Source organism: Falco biarmicus, chromosome 8 (genome assembly GCF_023638135.1).
Source record: "Falco biarmicus isolate bFalBia1 chromosome 8, bFalBia1.pri, whole genome shotgun sequence".
NCBI lineage: Eukaryota > Metazoa > Chordata > Aves > Falconiformes > Falconidae > Falco > Falco biarmicus.
Genome location: NC_079295.1, coordinates 40404250 through 40410249, shown reverse-complemented (window position 1 = coordinate 40410249; position 6000 = coordinate 40404250).

Genomic DNA, 6000 nt, shown 5'->3' with positions numbered 1-6000 from the left:
CGTGTAAAACGAGCGTGGACAAGGCAATAGGAGTGTGACAGTAGGAACTGGCTGCGTATCAGCACAGGGGCCAGCACGGCTGTCACCGGGGCTGGCAGAAAGCATTCCCTACGGACCTGAAGCGCTTCCAGCACTCCCGACCCGAAGAGTTAAATTTTGCTCTTCGCCTGAGCAGTATAAATCCGTAGCATTTTGACTGAATCCCATAAAAGTAAATCAGTGTAAGTGAGGCCAGACTGTGGCCTAGCAATCCTGCAAACCAACGCTGAGAAAAAGACGGCAATACCAGTTAGCAGCAGCTCCCACCACGCTGGTAGCAGAATAGCACAGAGTCAGCCAGGGAGCAGCTGGGTGGGAGCCAGATGGGCAATGAAAAGGGCACAGCAAGCTCCTCAAAACCTAGTTTTTTAATTGTAGGAAATTTTGCAAGACATCCCTGACATAAAGTTGAATTATTTTCATTTTTGCTCAAACAGCAAAAATGTAAATGCTGCCGTTTGCACAGAGAGGGGTTTTTCAAGTTGTTGTTGCAAGGCTGCACTTAAAAGGGGGCTGGTATTAATCATCTCTTCTTAAGGCAAGTTTAAAGGGGCATATCAACCAATTATTTGAGGCAGCTGATGGGCAGTGGTCTATTTTGCTGGCTGGTGTTTTTTTGGAGCAGGTATCAAATGGGTCCACGTGGCATGAACAGAACATAGCTCCAGATGGGAGAGCAGTTCCCATCTTTTGCAGAGTAAATCTGCTGTTTGAGACTATATTATATGACTGAAATTTTATACATATGACTTTGTTGGAGCTGGGATCCCTTCCTTTGAAAATGTGCTACAATAATAATTGCATTTACCAGTTGCCAGTCCTTCTCGCAAAACATTTTTTTGTTCGGATTGTGAAATTAATTGTCTCTAGCTAATATAATTAAAAACAAACACTTCTGATTTCAGCAGAGGGAAAGGAGAAGGGGGGTGGGGGGTGGGGGGGGGGGGGGGAGGCAAACTGCAGCCCTGATTTTCTATTGACAACAAGAAAGCTCTGCCATCCCCGAACTGTTTAATTATTGAAATGAACTGTAACAGTACACTGGATTGTTGCCGAGGTCACCGAGTAGTACTGGATGTCAAAAGGAAAGCAGCAGCTCCGAGAGCCCTCCAACGCCCCAGGCTCCGTCTAAAAACCCACACACTTTTTCTCAAGCATTCAGCCTCTGATAGGTAGCCTGATAGCACGGCCGATTTGCTAGTATTACAGAGGTCCAACGGTGCTTGCTTGTTTTAAGACGAGCCAAACTATGCTCTGGTGACCACCGTGACGCTGTGATTCCCATGCCCTATCGCATTCCTCTTTCTCAGATCCCAGGCATTTTTTTTTTCCCCTACGTGCAGTCCAGGATGTAGACAAATGAATTCCAAGTGACCTATGTGGGGGTGGACTCTTTGGAAACAAACAACAAAAATAAGATATCTCCTGTCCTCACTTTTTCATTTGCTTGTTCCCTGGATACAGTTTATTCATGGCAATGAAATACACATTGTGTCTCTGGAGCTAGATCCAGCAGCAACATCTTTACCACCCCCTAACCTTGGCTGGTTTTTTTTATTATTATTTTTCTCTTCTTTCCTTTCTTTCCTTTTTTTCTTTTCTTTCCCTGACTTCCTACTTCAGCATTTACAAAAGAGGTCTTGTTTAGCATTATCTGCTCCTTTGGAAGTCAGTCTGCCCCTTAAAGCCTATCGTATCAAGGCTTGCTATTGATTTAAATGATGTTTTTTTCCTAGAAAAAGTTTAGGAAACTGGAAGCTTTTAAAAATGCTTGTACGAATCTTCACTGGCAGGAGGATCTGTTGTGCTAGTAATCACTGTGTTTGCAGGGAAAGGGAAAAACTTCTTTTGTAACTTTCAATGTGAAGAAAATCCTGTAGGCACAAAAACTGTTAAAAAGAAATAAAACTGCAGTTGGGAAACAGACAATAAACATTTCAGATTGCTTTATGGCACACTATTACAGGCAACTATCTTGCTTAAGTAGGCATAACATTTTTCACAGTATATATTTAAGGTTTCTTTATGGTTTGGATTAACAGCAGGAAACCATTGCTCATGAAGGGAGAGGAGAAATAATTTTCGCCAGTCCAGTGTCCTGATAGGTAGCAAAAAAATTATTTAAAAATGACCTGAGAAAGGCACTGTGTGGTCAGGCACAAGCAGCCTACCCTGACACTCACATTGTGGACTGCATGCACAACCCATGGGTGGGAAAAGCAAGAAGTGACCCTTGGGATCAGTTCTGGCCCTGCAAGGCACTGGTGTAGCTGCACTGGTTTCCAAGACTTTCGCTTTAGGGGCACCTATGGAAGAGGCAGCCCTGAGATCTGGTGCCGGCAGCGCCAAGTGCAGACGGTGCTGGGAAGATGTTGTTTCTGCTGTCAGACATCTGTGCTCTCGCGCCACCGGCGCGCTCGGAGCGTCGATGAGCCAACTGGCAGCAGCCCCTTGTTCTTGCTATCACTGTAAGCCTGCCTTGCTCACCAAAGTCACTGCCTGATTTTAAGGCCAGACATCAGACCATTTGGGGCCACCACAGCCTCTCTGTGGACTTCAGCCGTTCTCTGGAGCAGCTCTCGAGGACAGCAAGCTATGCGGTGATATCTCCTCCCAGGCTGCCAGCTCCCGCGAGCTTGAAACAATGGAACAAAGAATGATGGGAAAAGAACAGTCCACAATAATGCATCCAGCATTGTCCTGCGTCCCCTTTGGCTTCATTAAAATCAGTGACGTCCTTCAGTCCTGGGTGCACCAGACTGCACAAAGCCAGCCCAACGCCACAGAACCCTGCCCAGCAAACAGCTCTCCGCACTTCTCGCCTGCCCCTGCTGACACGATCAGCTTTGCAGCTCTGGAGCCCCAGCCCTGTGTGGGGAAACCACGCTGCAGCCACCTTGTCCCTTGTCTCCTTCTCATTCCTCCTGTCCCAGGGGTTCAGCTGGGAGCACAGACCCACGCCTGCAAGCTTGCTGCTTGCAGGACATGAAGACCTGTAGATATTTCATTGTCTGAAGGAAATTAGAGCAAACTGATCTTTATCATTCCCCATAGTAAAACAACTCACCCTGTTACCCAATTTACTTTTAACTCCTTGGAAACTTACACCATTTACCCCAGACGCTCCTGCAAGTGGCCAGACACTCATGGGCATGGGGGCAACAAAACCGTCCCTGGAATACACAAAGTTTCTGCACAGACACAAGGAGCTAAACTCTTTGTAAATTATGTGCACTGAAGTAAGCGATTTAACAGCTTATTCCCTCAGGTAGCCAGTGACCACCATCCCTGTTATTTAATTTCACAGTTAACCTTTTGAAGGCTGGTAGTCATTTTAGATTACCTTTTTTATCTTAAAAATTAGTAAGCAATTTTCATCTGGTTAATTTTTTTTTTAATTGTTAGTTTTTCCACGTATTTCCAGTGGTCATCTCATCTACTAAATTTCTTCATCCTTCTCAATGCATCACTTTGTGAGTCAGAGTAGGGCGGGCAGAGGAGGAGGAAGGGTTGCTAAGAAATTGGAAAACATTACTTAAGTAGGTAAGATTAAGTATTTGTGCTGTAGTTTACAATTATAGTAAAATAAATTTCAAAACTATTTCATGTATGAGAGCATGTACATTAGAAGAAAATATTTCTGTAATAGATAACCATCTTCTGAACACTAGAATGTTAGCAATTTGTCAGTTTTTCTTTTAATTAAAACTGTGACTATAGTTATGCTCTGTTTGATTCAGTGCCAACATTTTGGATGGGGGAAAACTGATTTCCTCTTAAATCTGTTGCATTTCTCAGGACAACTGATGAAGTGTGCCTTAACATTAAGCTCTTGAACCCATGAGGTTTGCTTGTTTCAAGATCAGTAAATCAACAGATATTAGAGTAATAGCTCTGATAAGGCTCAAGACTTCTAACACTTCTGTAAATTCTCTCTTTACCAAAACTACATCCATTTTTCCTCTCAGACAACCTGTTTTAATTCATTGCATCATTACCAAATTGGTCCACTGTAAAATGAATTAAAATTATGCTAGTTAGAAGTATCATTCTAATTATTTTTCTCAATGCAACCCATGAAACATTTAAAGAGTCTAAACTTTTTGTCTTTTAAACAGCACAAAAATCTGCCTGGTCTTCCTCCACATCATTTTTTTAAGTCATTGGTATTTTCAGTCTTCCTTTGGGAGAATACGTAAACTTGCATGAATTAAGGATATGTCTCCAAAAGTAGTAAGTATTAACCAGGGAAGGGCTCCAGTGACATCTTTACCAGGGCAAGTACAAGTGGCTTTGACCCTCCCTCAATTATTTCAGTCCCTCAAAATACACTGTAAGAAAAGTGCTAATTCAAAGAACTGATACACAATTTGAAGTCAGCATCCACCAAAAAGCATCTGCTGGGTTATGGTTCATGCACCACAGGATGCTCAGGTGATCTGTTCTCACCCCTTGCCATCAGCTTAGTCTGGGGTGGGTAGGCACACAATACCCACGTGTTACAGAACTGGCCTCAAAATCTGACTAACCCACACAAAATACAAGTGGATTTACACAGTGTGGTAAAAAAAATAAAATCTCAAAAAACTTTAGATAGAAGATCATTTGTTAGGGGAGTGATTGTCATTGGTTTTTAAGAGTGTCTCCAGTTCAGCGTGTTTGCCAGTTAATATTCAGCAGAAACCACTGTGGAAAGTCTGATTGAATTAGGATCCCCAGCCCTCATGCCCAACTGAAGAAGTTCATTCCACCCCAGTATCAAAAGAAAAAGGAGCTCAAACTGGGGCTTGGTCTGGGGAGGACCAGGAAAAGCTTATTTCAGCAGTTGCCAGGGATGAGTCCCTTTGCTCAATGGCTGAGGAGCAGGACGTGCTGTGCAGGCAGCTGCAGCGCTAGGACCAGCTTGGGTGCTCTCAGCCTAGGTGCTGAAGCAAAAGCCAACCTGTACCTTGTGCATAAAGGTGAATGCATGAATAATTTTTTGCTGTAAAGAAGGGGACCGTGGGATACAATATATATTAGGTATTACAGTCTGCGTCCCCATGCATTCATGTCCTCTGTTCCCCTACCACTGAGAAGCTGAGTTAAGCCACACAGAGAGTGGAAATAATCACTACATTTCTTAAAAGCACTCATAAGTTACCATATTTAGCTCCAAGCTTTAGTTCCTTCTACCTTGCTGATTTTAATAAATACTCAGGGAACTCAATAAAATTAAAACATCGATGAACAAAACAGATCTGTATGAAATTTTCCCTAGGGATTAGGAATGGAAGGGAAGCACATCTGGTACAGGAGAGTCATGTTGCTTAGTATGCTATACTTCCCCACTGATAGGGGAGTACAACAATAATCTTATTTATCTGTAATGTACCTGAATGCTTCCTGGATCAAAGCCGGGGAGATGCAAAGGAAAAGACTGAAAAGTGAGAAACTCCACTCAAAAAAAGATAGTAACTTTCAAACGAATAATGTAATCACCATGGTAGTGAAAAAGAGCTTGCGCTTGCTTCCCTGGGAATTACCTCAAGACAAACATGGTGAGAATTACTTTGGAGAGTATGCGAGGAAAAGCACACCATGAGAAAGAGGAGCAGATGCATCTTTAGAGTTCCGTATTCCTCATGCCTCTAACTTCACATGCCCTTTACACAATCTTCTACTAATTTTTCTACACTGATAATCTATAGAACCTAATTACACAAAGTTTTTTTAAAAAATATCTTCTATAAAAATCATAATGCCTGATATCTGAGTCACAAGCACAGTTAATGTAATCTAACACATATTGCGGGAACCTACTGCACACAGATATTACCAATTAGCACATGATTTTAACAATCAACATTCATGCAATTAATAGAACACTTCATATTCCTTCTAATTTTGAGCTCTGCATGAGCATATGTTATCATGACGGAATGTGGGATCATTTATTTATACTGGAAGCAAGGCTCCACA